General features: G+C 44.9%; 1 protein-coding gene and 1 long non-coding RNA gene across 7 annotated transcripts in view; one reads left to right on the top strand and one right to left on the bottom strand.

Annotated features, from left to right (window-relative positions):
- Positions 1-2,961: 2,961 nt before the first annotated feature.
- HIC2 (HIC ZBTB transcriptional repressor 2) overlaps positions 2,962-18,852 on the top strand; it is a 99,309-nt gene continuing 83,418 nt past the window's right edge. For 2 of the 6 annotated variants that reach the window (XM_043529304.1, XM_043529305.1), the window contains exon 1: positions 3,000-3,351. The gene's annotated coding sequence lies outside the window, so the exon portion shown is untranslated. Of the gene's footprint in view, positions 3,352-18,852 lie in introns of all 6 variants that reach the window. The other 4 variants (XM_043529303.1, XM_043529301.1, XM_037878328.2 and 1 more) reach the window with 4 other exon arrangements.
- On the bottom strand, positions 11,067-12,641 carry LOC122463026. The gene is made up of 2 exons (XR_006285974.1): positions 12,250-12,641; positions 11,067-11,391 (listed from the first exon to the last, which is right to left on the bottom strand). It is a non-coding gene; the product is annotated as an uncharacterized LOC122463026 (long non-coding RNA).

Raw genomic sequence — 18,852 nt, 5'->3', positions numbered from 1 at the left:
ACTGCCGCTGGGAGCGGTGGTGCTGAATGGCTGTCAGGGCACAGGGGCACACCAGCTCCGGAGTCCTCTTTACTTTCTGCAGTGACATGTTCTTTTCTGTGAGGGCTTCACTGCTGACCCACAGGGTAGGGATTCAGCTCTACACATCACAGCAATGTCCTCCTCCATGAGCATAAGCCAGCCATCAGCATAGCTTTGAAAGGCTGGAGGTGCTTTAAAGTCCATCCATGCGTGGTGAGTGCCTTTAAACTTACTACAGCCCTGAAAACCTATCTACCAATTTTGCCTGCAGCACCTCCATCTTGTATTTAATATTAAGGTCCACAGATGCTTCTCTGCTCAGAAACAGCATCACTGAGACGTTTATGAGGAAGGGCTGGAGACTAATGTGAGTAGGGGATATAATTCCAGTCAGGTTTACTAGCTCTTCAGGTTCTATTCTGAACTATTTATACACTACTAGGATGAAATCTGTTTGTTGTACTTGCATCAGATCCAGTGTCTTCAACATATTCACCACCATCCACAGGACAAGGTCAGTATCTTTGTATGTGTCTGTACAGCACCTGGCACAAAGGGCCCCGATCCTGATTGGGGCCTCAGCGGGCTACTGCAGCATATATATATAAAAATAACTGTTATAAGCACCAGTATCTGATTAGAACTGGAATGGTTGTCCTCCTCAAGATATCACTGAGTACCAACCATCTCTCAAAACTTAGAATCATAGAATATCAGGGTGGGAAGGGACCTCAGGAGGTCATCTAGTCCAACTTACTCCTATGTGCCACACCACAATCCCCAGGAACAATGTATTTATGCCAGAGTTGTCTTTCTCATTTGGTCTTGGTCCTGGCATTGCTGCTGTCCATGCCTGAGTAGTACTTTTACTTGGCACATGTTGTACCCAATGCTAGACATGCCCACAGCGGATGTGTTTTGGGGGCACTGTCTGTTTGGATGGCAACGTCCATGGCTGTGTGCCTTGTTTGGACACACTATAAGTATCTTGGTATCTCTCTTGTATGCCTGTAAGTCTTGTTCAAATGGAGGTGTGGTCATAGCCTGTGCCCTATTTGTTCCAGCAGATTCTCAGCTATCCACAGTTTTAATGGAACGTCCAAGTCTGGCGTTCTCATTAGCCCCTCTTTAGCCATATAACTCTAATGTATATATTAAGCTGAACACAGATTTGTGTCCTATCTTAGCATTTTCCACCGTGCCAACCTCCTAATGTATAGTTTTTTGTCTCAGCTCCATTAGGTATTTGTCCATGTCTCCATTTCCTTAGAGTGGGTGTGTCCAGAACAGAGGGTCCCATGGAGATTTTGGATGAAAGTAATTTCTAAACTTGGCTAAAACAGCTTCCAGATTAGTCTCTCTTCCCTGCTTAGTTCACATGCCACAAGGGTTGGGCATTCTCCTATGACTCTTCCAGCACAGCATGGAGTAAGATGGCTCTCTGCACCTCTCTAGCTTTTTGCAAGGCCACTAGCTTTAAAATATAGCTGGGAACCACTCCCATCACCATTTCCCTGTGAGCATCAGTGAGGCAGGAATCTTGAACTGATCTAGATCTAATTTGCTGTGTCTTGTACTCACAGTCAGATCTGCTGTTCTCTCCACAGCGGAGGTTTTCTGCTCTTTACTGAGAGTATGGTGAGAGTACTGCAGGTCCAGACCCTTCTGACACTCGGTTGTGATCTCTCTTATCTTTATTTGTCTATTCAGGCCCCTATGGTGGGACTGAGACCTCTGTGGCAAAAACCCCAGGTGAGCAACTATGAAAGGAACTTTATTATCAGACAAGGCTAATATAGGCTGTGGGGCTATGATGGAGCTTAACTGCCTGGATCTGCACAAGAAGCCCCTGAAATACTTGATATTGCCAGGGCTACCATCAAATTCTCAGAGACATTACAAATTATAGGATCAACTTCAGTAATGTCATCACCCTGCCCAATGTAAAAGGGACTTGGGTCCTGGGCGATATTGAGGACTTTGCTTCTGAGAGGCAAAACCTCCTTGGCACAATAATTTCCTCCTTTATTAATAAATATATAACATATCAAATAAAAGAAAACGTTATCTCACACTTGCAAATATTCCAATTATTTCTGTGTCGGAGCAAAAGAATCTTATATCTAATTGCCATAATATGTGGTCATATATGTTGCTTCATTATTAGAGGTTAATTAGTTAAGTTCCGTATAGCATTTGGAAAATGTAACACATTTGAAAATGTAATACTAAATATTATTCCTATTCAGCATTACATGCATGTTGCTGGCCATGCTCATCAATGTGGAAAAGTTGACGCTTACCTATCAGTTCAAAAATTTTAAAATTAAAGCCCTAATCCTAAAAAAAATTATGCACATGCTCAATTTAAGCACTTAGTCCCATTTTGTTCAAGGGAATTACTCATGTGTGTAAAATTAAACACGTGTAAATGCTTGCAGGACTAGGGATGTAAATCCCAAACAACTTTCTCCTCCAATACAGTTCCAATAAATAAAAGAAATCTCAAATTCCTATTGAGTCCTTGGGGCAAGGGCTATGTCTCTATTGCTGTCTTGTATGATACAGAACACACTGGCAGTGTTTAACAAATAAATAATGGTAATAAACGAATAACATACAGATTGCATTGTAAAATTTTCTGGTTTTGCATACAGCATGAAACTAATTTTTTTAAAATAAAATCTCAACACATTTACAGGTTATAGTCCCTATAATTATTTTACAGACACAGTCTAGATCTCACTAGGAGAGGGGGAAATAATCTTCACAAATGCCTTTCTAATTGCTGAAAATCGGAGCGTGGGTAGCAATATTTAGATTGCCATAAACGAGTGCTAGGATTCCGGGATTGAATTCGGAGGTGTGGGTGGTAGGGGAGGGGGGTGGGGGAAGCCTGCGTCCTTTAATGGGAATTACAAAGCTCGCTGTCCCTCTCTCCCAGCGCTGCTGCTGCAACATTTATTGCAAAAGCAGGAAATTGCTTATTACTAAACTAGCTGGCAAGAGGGCAGGAGCTGATGTGTTATTGGCGCAGCACTTGCTTGGCTGTTGCCTTTCTCTCTCTCCTTCTCTTTCTTTTTGTTCTTCCCCCTCTCCCTCTCTCTTCCCCCCTCTCCTCCTTTTCTTTTCTTTCTCCCCCCCCCTTTTTTTTTTCATTTTGGCTTCTATTCAAATGTGGGTCAGGGGTGAGCAGCTCCCAACGTCACAAGCTTGCAAGATGGCGCTGGGAGGAAGGCTGTGAGATGAGGAACAGGCTGGTATAGCCCGAGAGCCGAAGGGGAAGGGGGAGCAAAGCCGCGGCTGCCCGTACAATAAAACAGAAAACAGGTAACGAGGCAAAGTCGCCGTGGAGGGCCCGGGGCTCCCCGCTCGGGGGCCGGACGCGGCAGACTCCAGCCCAGCGGCTGCTGCTGCTCGGGGCTCTCCGCCCAGCCCTGCTGCCCCGTGCTCTTTATGTGCCCACTGCTCGGGTGCAATGGGGGGGGGGGGCCCACGCACAGGGGCGCGGGGGGGGGGGTCCCCTGCCTTGCAGTGCCTGGCAGCCGCTGCTCTCTCCCCCCCATGTGCTGCCCCTGCTGCATGGGAAGGGGGCGGGGAAGGGGGTGAATTTGGATGGATCGCTGGATGGTAAATCGCTGCTATTTGGTGGCAGCGGCTGGAAACTTTTTGCTCCCCCCCCCCCCCCGGGTGCTCTGCCCCTTTTGCTCGATGCCTAGCGGTCGGGGGGAGGGGGCAGCGGGGAGGTTGCGGCAGCTGCTGCCTGGAGGAGCCAAGGGGGACCAGCAGCCCCTGGAGTCGCTAGCTGCCCCAGCCCCCTCCCCGCCCCCTGCGTGGAGATCGCGGTTGAGCCATTCTTGGGCAGGGAGGGTGCAGTGCATTGGGGTGGGGGCGTGTTTTGCGTTTGCCTGTATTGTGCTAGGGGTTCCCATGAATATCTCTCCCCCCCCCCCCCCCGGTCCACCTATTTCCACCCTCCCCTCCCCCCGGAGCGCTCAGGAGGGAGGTCGAGATAGGGGTGGCAATCGCCGGCCACTGTTCTTCTTCCCATGCCGCTCTCCGGAGCCCGGAGGCCAGGTTTCCTCCCCATAAAGCTGACCCCTTCCCCCAAACACGCACCCCTACCGCTCAGTGGGATCGCATTGAACTTTTGCCCCATCTCCTCCTCCCCACCGCCCTGAGATCAAGGAGGGACGGAGCCGCCACTGCTGCTGTGTGTGTTTGTGTGTGTGTGTGTGTGGGGGGGTGTCTCTGGCTTTTGTTACCGACTGCACCGTCTCCAATGCAATGGACGGAGCTGAGGATACTACGCAGCCCCACTGTTTGGGGCTCGCTAGGACCCGGCTTCCCGGTGCGGCCCCCCCCTAGTCCCTTTAGTGTACGAGCTACCTGGGGAAAAGATTTAAAACCTGGCCAAGCTGCTGTTAAATCAGACCGGAGGGTAACACTTTATCTGCCATTGAGTGGGGCTTCTGCCCCCCTTCAGCTGTATACGATACCCCCCCTCCCCTCGGTTACAAAGCAAGACCCGGTGGGATCCCCATGGCTAAGCCGTGAACTCTTCTTTTTCTCAATGGGGGCTCTGAGGCTTACGTGGGCTCCCTCTTCCCAGATCAATAAGAATTGTGAGACGTGTGAGTGAATCTTTTGCCCCGGCCGAATTCTGAATGAAAACCTCTCGCGCCCGGGAAATGACCACGCTCGGCAGCTGCTGCGGGGCGATCTCCGAGGCGCCCATTATGCTCGCCGCAGTTCGGTGCGTGTTGTAAACACCCAGTCCGAGCTGATCGTGACCGGTGCGAGAGGGGAGAAGTCAATAATTTACTTCGGTCTGCACTTGTCCCACGTAGAAGTGGGCATCTGAGCGAGGGGTGGAGGGTTTTCCAGCATGTCTGTTTATCCCTTTATCAGTGCTGCCAGCTGGGCGCTCCTATTTGGTCATTTCACAGCAGTGCTGGATACAGTGCAGAGAGAGTAGCTAGTCGGTTCGTCGCTAATGCGAGCAGAGCGCTTTTTATTTAGGCGCAGCTTGGAGTCTTTTGTGTACCCTAGAATATACTCTGGGATTTTTATAACTTCTGCGAACTTTTTGCTAGGAAAACTTGCCGTTTAGAAACCAAATAAAGCCGCTACCTCTTGTCACTGAGAGAGCTGTAACTTTGCATTCAGTGTTTGGGAGTGTAAGGGTGTATAGCTCTACATAAAATTAATGAATTATATATGAAACCAAGTATGTACCAGAGGGCTACTCAGATCCCACTGGATACTACTTAATTATGGAATATATTCATGCAACAAGCCAAAAACCAATAAGAACACAATTTATTACAAAATGACTGTTTTTATCTTTTGATTGAAGGAAGCTTAAAATACTGCAAAATGCTCTTTGAATAATCTGGTGGAATTTATATACCAACTAAGGGAGATAACAATATGCTGCTCCTCACAGTTTTCACTGAAAAAACATCCTGAACTTTGAACAAAAATATTTAATTTTTATGTTTAATAAATGCACTGTACATATAAATAGCACAGTCAGAATTTTTTGTGACTTAAAGCTATTGCTTATGCCGCAGCAGTGCTGGAGAGGGAACCATAAATGGCTCCTTAGGATCATATCACAGCAGCTCTGCATGGAGAAAATGACATATGAAAGGAAAATTGACTTATTTCCACAACTGCAAGTGGCCTCTTTTTTGTGCCTTTTCATTAGCAATCTAATCCTAAAAGCATTAGGAGCAATTATTTGTGGTGGTGCCTGACATTCTAGGTCTAATTATTTAAATCAGTTTAACTCTTGATGGTTGACCCATTAGGTCAAATCTGGCTGCCCTTTGTTGTTATATTTATTAAAAGGAAAGAAAGAAAAGAAACAACTCCCATCCCCCCCTCAAACTTGCCACCTGCCACTGGCATATCATTTTAGTTATAGGGGAGATCAGCATTAAGAATAAACGGCTGCTTACATTTGTTACTTTCCATTCAAATGTGGGGAGAAGACACCAACCATAAATACCTTGTTCTCTGGGGTCTAAAATATCTTGTTTGATCTAAGTGTGGTGGGGTGCAAAAGGGAGTGAGTGTGAGCCTGTAGCACTTGTTCTCTTAGTGTATCCTCTCTATTCTGGGTGAAATGTAGAAAAAATACAAAATTATCTCTTCCTCCCCCCCCCCCCCCCCCCTTTAAAAACAACTCTCTTGCCAAAGATCTGGGAGAGATTTACATCTTTAATGCAATAACTCATGTTAGTGTCCACATACGTTGCTGTGCAAAATGACTTATAGACCTGTAGATAGTAATAAATATCGTAAGATGCTTGAAGCACTTGCTGTCATGTGCTGTGTTGTAGTGGCTGTACTGAATTGTTTGGCAGAGGCCAATGAGTGAAAGGATAAAGGGGGTGAGGAGGCATCAGTCCTAGAAGGTGCATGGCTCAATTTACTTTGATTAGCATCATGGTACTTTTTTTTTATTTTGTTTTTTTTATGGCTAATCTGTTTTGGTGTGGAATGGATTGAAAAGCCCCCCAAACCACTGCAATCCAAAAATACTGATCAGATTTGAAAATCCAAATTTTGACTAAAGGATGTTGCTGCGAGTTCTTAGATTCCAGCATTTTTAAAGCTTGTAGCGATAAACCTAAATTGCATATTACTAATTCTTTTGACCTTGTAGAAAATGGAATGTATAGCTCTGTTTTGATTCCCATCCATACTTCTGGCTAATAGGTATAGAGAAATAGGATAATGCTTTTTAGTGGATGCATAGTTGCTTTAGAATCAGAATTCCTATTTGCATTGATTATGGTGTTTTGCACTGCCATCTTTTGATGGATGTATCATGGCTTGATAGATAGCAGGTCGTGGTACTGCTAGAAAGATGGTCTTCAGTTTCCCTACCACAGGACACCAAACTTTTGGTACACTAGCAAAATTGGACTTTATTGTAACTTAACGATTCATTGTACCCCAAAGCTGCTGCTGCATCTTGTGATTTAATGGCAGTCAACAATACTTGCCACAAAGTGAGTCCCTGGGTTTCAACACCACAGCAGATACAGTCTCAGAGTGGGAGAAAATGGAATTGCATTTGCAATGCAGCCATTACGTAGGCTGTACTGTGACAGGCAAAGCTCAGTGAGAAGGGGGACCATTTCAGCATCAGTGGACATGCCTAGCCTGCTGGGCTTGGAGAAGAATTAACAGGGCTCAGCTGTGGAATTGCTTACAACACCAGAGTCCTGGCCCAACTACAAGCGGAAGAATATTTTTGAGAAAAATATCTGAAAAGCCTTCCCCTGTTGGGTTGGCTGTGATTGAAAAGGACTGACTGTATCACTGAGGCTGCTTAAGTGAGTTTACAATACACTCTCCATTTCAGGGATAGTGCATTGCGATAGAGATTTGTCTCCTGCTCTGCAGCTTCGGTGCTAAAGCAACTATTTTAAGCTGCCGCAATGGTACATGTAATTATTTTTTCTTCTGCCTGGAGTAGTTCAAAATCTGCCTCAAAATATTCTTTAAAGTTGCGTTTTCCTGTTAAATTGGCCCATCAAACTTCCACCAGAATGCCAATTTGAAGACCAGAATATTTTCCCTGAAGAATGTGTGCATTAGCAGCTAGCTGTCAAAATTTGTAAGAGTTAGTCACTTTTTTTTTTTTTAATTCGCAATTTTGTGGAAGGAGAATTCACCCTCCATTGCTGGTTGTTGGCAAAACAAGAAAGAAACAAAATAATGAGGTCGTCATGAATGTGAAACTGATATAAAAGTGATTGTCACAATAGCTGTAGGGGAGAGAGACTACAACACTGCAATAATTGTACCTGCTTTAAGTGACAGGTGGGAGAAAACTTCGCTCCTTGTCATCGGTGTTTGGATGGAGGCCCAGTGTTGGCCACAAACTGCAATCCAGGATTAATCCTCAGTGTTTTCTTTCTATATATCCAATTTCCTATTTTGTTAATAAGCACAGCCTACTATGCACCTGCAGTCAGCTGTTCTGGAGTGGAAGCAACCGGGTTTTGCATTATTGAAATGACAACCCTCGTGCCTTCCTAGAGCCCGTATTGTTTGAGGAGGAAGGGGTGGAGAGTGATCCTGGTAATTGCAGATCCCAAACAAGGGCTCTACTTGCAGATCTGAGTTATTGAAAAAGTTTGGAAAGCAGTGGGGAATCTGATTTACCCAAGCCTACGTCTCTTACCCATCAGGCAACCTGAAATGTATGTTGCAGGACTTGAAGAGACAAGGCTGCACTTACACAGTAACTAAAATTGTAACCTGAGAGCCGAAGGCCCTGTCTCTGCTAGTGAACAGATCTGTTGTAGAAAATGGTAGTCAGAAATGGAGCCACCTCAGCCAGTGCTGAATGGGTTTCTGTCGCTAGCATAGCTGGAACAAACTGTTCATCTCCATCGCGCTTTCTGTTACAGTGTTGATGTTCTACCAGGCTCAACAGCCAGCGTGATGGAGATACTGATCCATTCTGTCTCCCTACTCTGTCAATTCAGCTGGCGGTGAAAACTGTTTACGGAAAAGCAGGAAGTCCACGTCTGAAAAACATTGTCATCAGTGGCTCATTTTCCTAATACCACTGGACCCAAAACTGGGATGCCTCATTATTCGTTTTTTGCTTCCTTTGCAGACAGCTTTCGGATGTATTGATAGTGCTGTCCAAGAGCTAGGTGTGATTCCACCCGTTAGCTAAAGCAGGTGTCGTCCGGCAGGACTAGGTTTTAAAAACTTTCCACTGTTGCCCTAGCTCATCCTCTGGCTGAGAGAGGTAGAAAGCATTGCGCTTTAGCAGGCTGGCCTGAGGCATTATCTGTCCTTCAGTCTCTTAGGTAAAGGAAGAAGGGGTAACTTTCAATGATACATGAACTTATCATGAAACCGAAGCAGCTCTTCTTATATTCTAAGGCCAGAAGAGACCATTGTCATCATCTTGTCTGACCTCTTGTAGAACACAGGCCATAGAACTTCCCCAAAATAATTCCTAGAGCAGATCTTTTAGGAAAAACGTCCAATCTTGATTTAAAAATTGTCCATGGTGGAGAATCCACCACGAACCTTGGTAAATTGTTCCAATGGTTAACTATCCTCGTTGGTTTAAAAAAAAAAACAAAAAACACCACCACCCAAAAATGTGTCTTAATTAACTCTGAATTAGTCTAGCTTCAGCTTCTAGCACTGGATCGTGTCAGACCTTCCTCTGCTAGATTGAAGAGCCCATTGTTAAATACTTGTTCCCCATGTACGTACATGTAGACTGTAATCCAGTCACCTATTAACTCCCTCTTTGTTTAGCTAAGTAGACTGAACAAGCTCAATCTGTCACTATAAGACGTGTTTTCTAATACTGTAATCATCCTCATAGCTCTTCCTGGAACCCTCTCCAGTTTATCAACACCCTCCTTGAATTTTGGACATCAAAACTGGACACAGTATTCCACCAGTGCCAAATACAGAGGTGAAAACATCTCTGCTCCTACTCGAGGTTCCCCTATTTATGTATCCATGAATTTCATTAGCCCTTTTGGTCATAGCATTGCAGTGGGAGCTCATGTTCAGCTGATTATCCACCATGTCCCCCCACATCTTATTCTGAGTGACTGCTTCCCTGGAGAGAGTTTCCCATCTTGTAAGTATGGCCTGTGTTCTTTGTTACATGTAGCCATATTAAAATGCATAGTTTGGTTGTACCCAGTTTACCAAGTGAACAAGATTGCTCCGTCAGTGACTTGTCCTCTGCATTATTTACCACTCCCCTAATTTTTATGATATCTTCAAACTTTATCAGTGATGATTTTATTTTCTTCCAGGTCTCTCACACACATGTTATACAGATGAGGGCCAAATATTGCTCACTGGGGAAACCTCCAGAAGCACCTCCTCAGTGGTGATTCTCTGTTTACAGTTATTTTAAGATCGATCAGTTAGCCAGTTTTTAATCCACTTAACATGTGCCATGTTAATTTTATATCTTTCTAGTTTTTTAATCAAAATGTTGTGCTATGCCAAATGTCTTTCAGAAGTCTAAGTATATTACATAAACATTATTACCGTTTATCAACCAAACTTGTAATCTCATTTAAAAAAAAAAATCAAGTTAATTTGATGGGCTCTGTTTTCCACAAACCCCTGTGGCATTAACAATATTATCACCCCTTTAATTCTTAATTAATCTAGTCCCATATCAGCTTCTCCACTACCTTGCCCAGGATCAATGTCCGACTGAAAGACCTATAATTACTCACGTCATCCAGTTTGCCCTTCTTAAATATTGTCACATTAGCTTTCCTCCAGTCTTTTGAAATTTCCCAGTATTCCACAATTTACTGAAAATCAAACATTAACAGTCCAGTAAGCTCCTCAGCCAGCTCTTTTAAAATTCTTAGATGCAAATTATCTGAATCTGCTGATTTAAAGATGTCTAACTTTAGTAGCTGCTGTTTGTGGCATTGCAGCTGTGTGGATCCCAGGATATGAGACACATGGTGGGGGAGGTAATATCTTTTATTGGACCAACTTCTGTTGGTAAAAGAGAAGCTTCTGTCCCCTTAATGGTGGCTGTTTAATGTCCTTCTGAGATGCTAGTGCAATGGAAAGAGTGTCGTCCGATGATATGACTACATTATCTCCTCCTCTCCCCCCCCCCCCCCCCCCCCCCCCCCCCCCCCCCCCCCCCCCCCCCCCCCCCGAATGCAGAACAGAAATACTTATTGAAACCTTCTGCCTCTTCTGCATTATAATTCTATAATTTCCACCAGTGGACAATACCATTGTTTGGATTCTTTTTGTTTCTAATATACTTTGAAAAACTCCTTATTGTCCTTAACTCCGCTGGCCATAGACTTCTCCTTGTTTCCCTTTGCTTTTACAACTCTGGGTTTTAAAAGTGATGCATGATATGGTGGCCATTGGAAATGCCACATCACAGAAGTTAATTTACTATGCTGCTTGACATTTTGCAAGCCCAGCTCACCCCTAAATTGCCTTCACCTAGGTATACAGAAAATTCTCACTCATGAAATGTATGTTTGTAGCTTTTCTTTATTCTTTTAAATAAAAGAAGCATTCATTGTACATGGATCCAGTCTTCAATGTGCCACAAGAAGATACTGTCATACAGGACTAAAATCATCATGCTTATTTTAGTCTTTCCACGTGCTGTCAGTATGCCACTGGCCCGTCTGAGTTTTGTCTGACCCTGTGAAACCTTTCCTTTTGTCCAATAAAGAGTTCAGAGCAGTGTTTGTGGGGAATATTTTTGAATTAAACTCTTTGAGTCCCTGAAAAAAACCTGTTGTCCATTTTCAGAGGCGATCGAAAGCTCTTCATACTCTGATGTTGCTGACCTGACACAACCTATTTTTCAAAGAAAAATCTGTAAGTGTTTTGGGGCCGGGACCAGGCCTACCAATGTTTGTATGACACAGAGAATGTATCCATTAACTTCCCACATATGCATTTTCAGAGCTCTGCTCGTACATTTAAATCCTGACCTGTGGGTGATGTCCTTAAAAGGTTTCCTTTCGTCAGAGACGACCAGTTGTTTTGTAGCTTTGTGAGGTTCATAGACTGATGTCTGCTTAGGATTGGTTTGAAAGTAATTTCACTTGTGACCTGAAATCCAGTTATACCCAAGTTTCCCAAAGCTGAAAGCTTCTTATACCTGCTGAGTTGGTTTAATAACTGGTCTGACGTTGTTCGTTTAAAAAGAGGGAAAACCTTGTTCTGCCCTGAGTTGGTGCATATGAATGCACCAGTGGCTTGTATGTCAGCTCTTCTGGATGGTCTTGATTGAGACTTGGGAGATCGGGGTTTGGTTTGTGGCTCTGCCACATACTTCCTGTGTGACTTAGGGCAAGTCACTTAATTTTTCTCTGCCTCAGTTCCCCATCTGTAAAATGGGGATGATGTCCGTTGTCTATTTAGCTCTCAGCCCTCTGGAGGAGGGACTGTATTTTACTAGATCTTTTCACAATGGGACTCTGACCTCAGTTGCGGGCCTTTAGGAGCCACCATAATACAAATAATAATCCTAAAAAAACCTCTAAACTATTGATGCATCCTAAAGGGCTAAGTCAATGATGTTATGCAAAACTTGATATCCAGGCCTCTTGTAAGTTGGGCTTGTTAGGCTCTGTTGTACGGTTATTAAATCAGTGTTGCAAAATATCATGAATATTTACCATCCGGAGTATCAAATCTACTTAACCTTACCACAACGATGAAAATACGAATGCGATTTTGTTCCCCTGTGGCGAATAGCTCTTCGGAAAGAGTCTCTTGCACCACCACCTCTTTCCTGGAAATGTCCCCGAATAATTTGAAAACAGTCATCTGTCCCCCTTTAACCTCTGCTAGGAGTGGTTTCTTCTCTTGTGTTTGTTTTCCCCTCTTGGGTTACGTGGTCCAGTGCCAGCATACAGCGTGACTCAACAGCCTTCGAGATTCTTGGAAAAGCACTTCCGTTTGCTCTAGGTCAAAATTATGTTGGCAGCAAACTGACTCTACTGTTTACAAGTTGGCAGCACTCTTAAGCGAACTCCAAGAAGAACAGTTTAATGCGTGTTGCGCTCTACATCCATCCAAGTTGCGGAGGTGTTTGAAAATACTGGCCTGTTATAATGGGTGGGACTGCTTGAAAAGGAAAGGGCATGGTCTAATGCAGAGTTTCCCAGACTGTGGTCTGTGGACCACTTGATAGTGGTTAGTAGACAGCTGGCTGGCCACTTGGTGCTGGCACTCGTCATTTCCAGTTATTAAATGTCATCAGCTGCTGTAGTTGCCATAGTGCTGTTACTCCGTCACCAGTTAGAGGCAAGGTGGTCCATGCTTGGAAGGCTACCAGGGGATCTCCTCGTTAACTTGCAGTACGCAGCAGGGAAAGAGTCTGAGAATCCCTGGTTTAGTGGCTAAAACAAAGGCTTGGATGTAATGATTCCTTTGCCACTCGCTGGCTGTGTAATTTTGGGAAAGTCACTTGCGCCTCTGTTTCCCCATCTGTATAATGGGCATGATATTTGAAAGATGGGCTAGATGACCTCCTGGGCTTTTTCCTTCATGTTTTATGAAAGGAAAGGAGTAATAGCTGCTACCATTGTCTAATTTCTTCTGGTGAAAACTGCCTAATTATTTCAGGCTTAACACTTCTGGTTCAGTTGCCCATATCTCCAAGGAGAGCTGGTTGTTAAGGAAAAGCAGTTCGAACTTGCAATACTGCTGCAGTGGGAAGCAGTTTGTTAAATGGAAAGCTGTTTCAAGGGTGTGGCCAGCTACTGTAGGCTATGGGAAAAGGAATATATACAGTAGCTTTACATGAAAACAGTGGTGGTTACAGGTTGGAAGTGGTAGAATACTTGTCCTTATATAGCATTTTCATCCAAAGATCTCAAAGTGCTTTATAAACATAACTGTCAGATTGATGGTACTAACTCCTCTGTGCCTGCATTTCCAGATCTGAAATATGGTAATGCTGTGATTTCCCCGACACCCCCTCAACCCCGCCCAGGTCACACCATCAGTGTGTGTGATGGTACATATTTCCTCTCCACGTAGAGCAAACTAAACTGTAAAACTTAACCAATCTTTTGTGACTCCTTTCCCCTCCCGGAATCTGGGGGATTCAGATGAGTGGGATCTGTATCTGAACCATATGTGAGTAGGGTTTTGTGAAATACAGCCTCATCCAACAGAGTCCTGAGAAACCAAATCCACCCATAATATCCCCCCACTCCCTCCAAGGGCAGGGAAACCAGCTGCATCCCTGGCAGAGCTCGACTTTACTGATGGCAGTGTACCAAATCAGCCCAGCATGTCCAGTAGTATGTGTTAGACGCTTGGGGGTTCATCTCACCCCCCAACTCCACCCCCCGCTCTCAGTGAACTGGTTAGACAAGAGAGAAGGGACAGGAGTCCAGATAGGTCCAAGCCAGTTTACTGATGTGTAGTTGTTCTGACATTATTCAAAATATTTGCTGACTTGCCTTTTGTCTCCTCACTGATCATACATAGACCCACGCTTGTCTGTCTCTCATGCACATGCCTGTTTGAGGTTGAGAGGAAAGCTGCCTTATTTCACTAGGTTTGGCCAGTCAAAGTGGTGAGTAAGAGGGTATCTTACAGCCCTAGGGCTGTAGCTTGATTGGCTGAGGTCACGTTTTTGTAAGTGAGAAGGTAACAGCTGTCCTTTGTGGCATGCAGCAATTCAGGGGAAGTTTCAGAAAGTCCCCCCCGCACCCAAAAATAAGAATCGCTACGTGCTGTGCCATGTTATTGCCCCACCCCCATGCTGAGCTGCGCCTCACGAGGTGGGGGAGGAGTGATTCGTGTGTTGGCCAGGAGCTCGTATATTGGCAGTGGGAGAGAGAACCCAGTCCCTGCTAAATTTAGTGTAAATTATTGGAAACTAATTGGGCATGTTTGTGCTAGAAAAACTTTCAGTTCCCACTCTTCTTAAATCTTCCAGAAGGAGGGAATGCCAAGGTGCAAAGGGTATCCTGGCATTGCACGGACTTCAGTGCTGTGCCATATAGGTATTTCTGCAAGCCCGTACTTTGCAGATTGATTTTTTTTTTTCTTTTAATTTAGGGTCAGGGTTTGAATATTAAACAAGTGGTAATATGAACACACGACTTTTGCAGTAAAATAAAGAAATCAATTAATTAGTGCAAACTAATTGTTGGTCAGAGCTAAATGTTCAGTGGAAAAAGCCCCTATGAGCATATGATAGAGTGTAGAGTTGCTCTTTGCACCAAAAATTAGACTTAGTGCCACAGATGGACACAGAGCACTTTGCAGCTGATAGAATGTACTCAAAAACCAGACTGCCTTCCTGGCCTAAGGAGCTTGCAAATCAAAGGCTCAGATAGGTGCAAGACAGATAACTGATTGGGGTCAGACTCTGCAAACGTTTGGGCACATCTCCGGAAGTCAGTGTGACTCTGCTGGAGTAAGGGCTTGCACAGTCCAGTCCAAGGAGTGGGGACATTGTAGCTGTTGAACAAAAGAGAACTGCTGGTGGATTATTATGATTATTTGTGATTTTATGCAGAGGGCTCTTGGCAAAGGCCTGGTTCTCACATGGGTGAATGCTTTGTACACTACCAAGGCAAAAGTCTAGTGGACTTTTTCCTACTTTGTAACTGACACTTGGTGTGGTCCAGTCTTTTGGGCCAGGAGCTGAAGATACTATTTCAAAATGGTCCCTGGGTCACAGTTGATAGTTTGGGACAGCTTCTCGGTCCTGTTCTGCTCCCTGTGCTCTGTAAAGGGAACGGAAACCACCTGCAAGTCTCCTGCTGGAGATTCTCTCAAAATGTGAAGGAGGCTCAAACAGGTGTGGAGCTGCTATAGTCCCTAGTGCAGGAAGTGAGAAGGGGCATGTGTCTGGAGCACACTTTAACCCACATTGGGGCTGGCGCAGAGCATTGGAGAGTCTTCACTGGGTGTGGGTTCTCAGCTTCTCTTACTTCAGTCCCCACTCCTCCCACTCTCCTGCTTCCCGGGCTGTCCTTTATCCGGGAGGGGAACTGTCCTTTGCTAGGTGCGCCCCTATGCTCAGACAGAGGCAGCTGAGCTCAGACCGGCTCTCCTCCTTTCTCCCAGAGCCTGGCTGGGAAGCAGATGGTAGAGCCAGCGCCACTCTTGTCCCTCCCCTGTGCTGCAGCAGGGGGAGCTGCGACCGGAAAGGGGTGTCCATTTTGACATTACAGTTGCTCGTGAGGCTGCAGAGGAAGTGGTGGGGGCAGTTTGAGAAGCGGCACCTTCTACCTCCTCTCTCTAGCAATGGGACTGGCTCAGACGCTGCAGGGGACCGTCTGGGGAAGGCATGTTCGAGTCCGAACCCTATGCATATTTTCTTCTTCGACCAGTCGGCCTCAGGCCACAGTGTAGAGGTTTGAGATAAGACATGATTCTTCCAGCTGCACACGCATTTCAGGGTTTTGTCCTATTGCCCATTATCATAATGTCAGTGCCTTCCATGTAAAATAGATTGGCATGAGTGATTCCCAGTAAGTCTCTGGCTCTTCTTGTCGGTCTTTATTTTTTTAAAAAGAAGAAAACCCTAAAACCTCCTGAATAGGTTTTTTAGTCAGTGAATTACCAAAAATCCTTCTCTCTGATGGGCCAGTGGACCCAGAGATTTTTTTTTTTTTGGATTTACTCTGAAAACTACCTAATTTCAAGGACATGCAACACTTACTTGACATAATGTAAAAGAGAGACAAGGTAATATCTCTTCTGTTGGTGAGAGAGAGAGAAGCTTGCAAACTTACAGAGCTTGCAAGCTTGTCTCTCTCACCAACAGAAGTTGGTCCAATAAAAGATCTCACCCATGTTGTCTTTCCAATATCCTGGGACCAACACAGCTAAAACAACACCACACACAATAATGTGAAAGAAGCATTTGATGAGAACATAAAACCTTCATTTGAAGGGCAGGGAAATGGACAACTTATTATCTTACTTGCAGTTCTCCTGCTAATCAGTCACCTTGGTCAACTTTTTAAATCAAACATTATCACTTTGGTGTATAAAATAAAAACCACCTTTTAAAAAAATGATACTGTACAGTAACTCCTCACTTAACGTTGTAGTTATGTTCCTGAAAAATGCAACTTTAAGTGAAATGATGTTAAACTAATCCAATTTTCCCGTAAGATTTAATGTAAATGCAGAGGGTTAGGTTGCAAGGAAATTTTTTGGGGGCAGACAAAAGGCATTGTATACTGTACAGTACCGTACTGTGGTTGGGAGGTGCCCCTGGCTTACCCCACACAAGCACAGCCCGTTGCAGGCAAGGACGCTAGGAAGCACCTTGTGCAGCGGCAGCTTCCCCCAAGAAGAACAGGTGCTGACTTTGCTGGGGGATGCTCCGGGCCCGCCTTTTCCTGTTCCTGCTCCATTCCAGGCCCACCTCTTCTCACCCCCACTCCACCCCCTCTCCGGAGCACACCGCGTCCCTGTTCCTCTCCCTCTGAGTGCTTCCTTGCTGCCAAACGGCTGTTTGGTGGTGCCTAGGACTTTCTGGGAGGGAGGGGCAGGAGTGGAGATGCAGTGAGTCCTACCTGCTGCCAAACAGCTGTTTGGCAGCGGGGGAAGTACTGGGGGGGGGGGGGGGGAGGCGGAGAAGAGGAACTTGTGCAATGCTCCCTTGTAAAGTTGCTGCTCTTCCACAGAATCTTACAAGCAGCGGACAGAGCAGGCAGCCAAACGATGTTATAAGGGAGCACTGTACAACTTCAAACGAGCATGTTCCCTAATGGAGCAGCGATGTAACTTCGAAACAACATTAAGCGGGGGGATGTTAAGTGAGGAGTTACTGTACTTGTTTTAAGAATGGCTTTCTAATGGGACCTGATTCTGCAAGGCACCAGAGTCAACAGAAATGGAGCTGTCCCTAATAGAAGAGCAACTCTTCACTATGCAGTAATTAGTAAAATGGAGACTCTCTTGCATAGTAGTTTCAAATACCAGTGAATTAGAGTGAACAATCTCTCCCTCAAAAGCAGAATCTACAATGGACAACTGCACAAAAGTGTCACTTGATTTGAGAACTGTTTGGTAACGAACATCAGTTCTGTTTTGGGTGGTAGGCAGCTTGAGGATTTGAGCAAGTTGGTTCCTAAAAGTCTCTGTATTGTTTCCCTTCTTTTGTTCTAGGAATTGACAGAATGAAGTCAGCCACCTTGTTGATCCAGTTCTATCAAAATAAATAAATATATAAAATATGCTGTCCAAGATTGAACCAGCACAGTAGTGCTGTTTAACATGCACTGTTCTGAAAAAAAAACTTCTATCCCATTCATAGAAAGCTTAGCTTAGCTTTGTAGTGGATGGAGATGGGATTTAAGTTCTGATGCTTGAGTGACTGAGATGGGTTGGGAGGAGAATTTTAATGGTCAAATAATTTGCAATCCTCTGAACCCAGTTCTCCTACGGCAGTCCTCATAATTGACCTGTCTCTTTTATTAAACAATTTGGTGCATGACTTAACTCTTTTACTATGCCAGTTCTTAAATTCCAGTTGACCATCTGATCTCCATGCTGACTTCCCCTTTCCATGTCTTTTAAAGTCAAGTTTTGCCTTTCTTCCAGAGCCCCCAGACTCTGCATGTTCCTCTGTTTCCAACTCTGCCTTCGTGTCTGCCCTACTTTCTCCTGTGCACCTTCCCATTCTTAGCACCTTGCTCATTCCTGTCTGTCGTCGTCTTGTTTTGTCTCCTCCACTCAGATTTGCATTGGGTCTCATGCTGCACTTTATATGGAGCAGCGAGCCATCTAATACGTACTGAACTACTCCATGAAGCGTTGCATTTATAACAGTCCCCTACAGTGCTTTGTGTGCTGCACTTGCTTGTGCCTATAGACTGTAGGCTGTTTGTGTTGAACTGCTCTGTGTACACTGGGCCTGTAAGAATACCTGACCACCGTTCAGATGGAGTTTGTGAGGGGTGTCCGTTTGCTGCTGCTTCTGCTTTTCTTACCTATTAGGAAAGCAGGAGAGCTTGATGTTGGTGCATGTGCTTCGTTCTTGCTGGATGCCAGTGGTTAAACTGAAGCCTTCAGTCGGACAATTCATGCTTGTTCTTGTTCTTAAAAACATCCAGCCTAACCACCAGGGTGCCATCTGTGTGTTCCTGGACTGGCCTCCTCAGGGCTATCCAGGGCCTAGTGATTATCTCTTTTGGGGGGAACCTGTGACTGTGGGCCTGATCCTGTAATATGCTGAATGCCCTCAAATGCCACTGATATCAGTCAGTTGAAGGTGCTCAGTATCTTGCAGCAATTACTTAGCTTGTAAGTCCCTGGGGGTCAGGA

The sequence above is a fragment of the Chelonia mydas genome, chromosome 15 (assembly GCF_015237465.2).
Source record: "Chelonia mydas isolate rCheMyd1 chromosome 15, rCheMyd1.pri.v2, whole genome shotgun sequence".
Taxonomy (NCBI): Eukaryota; Metazoa; Chordata; order Testudines; family Cheloniidae; genus Chelonia; species Chelonia mydas.
Note: the sequence above shows the minus strand (reverse complement) of the source record. Positions and strands in the feature narration are given on the sequence as shown.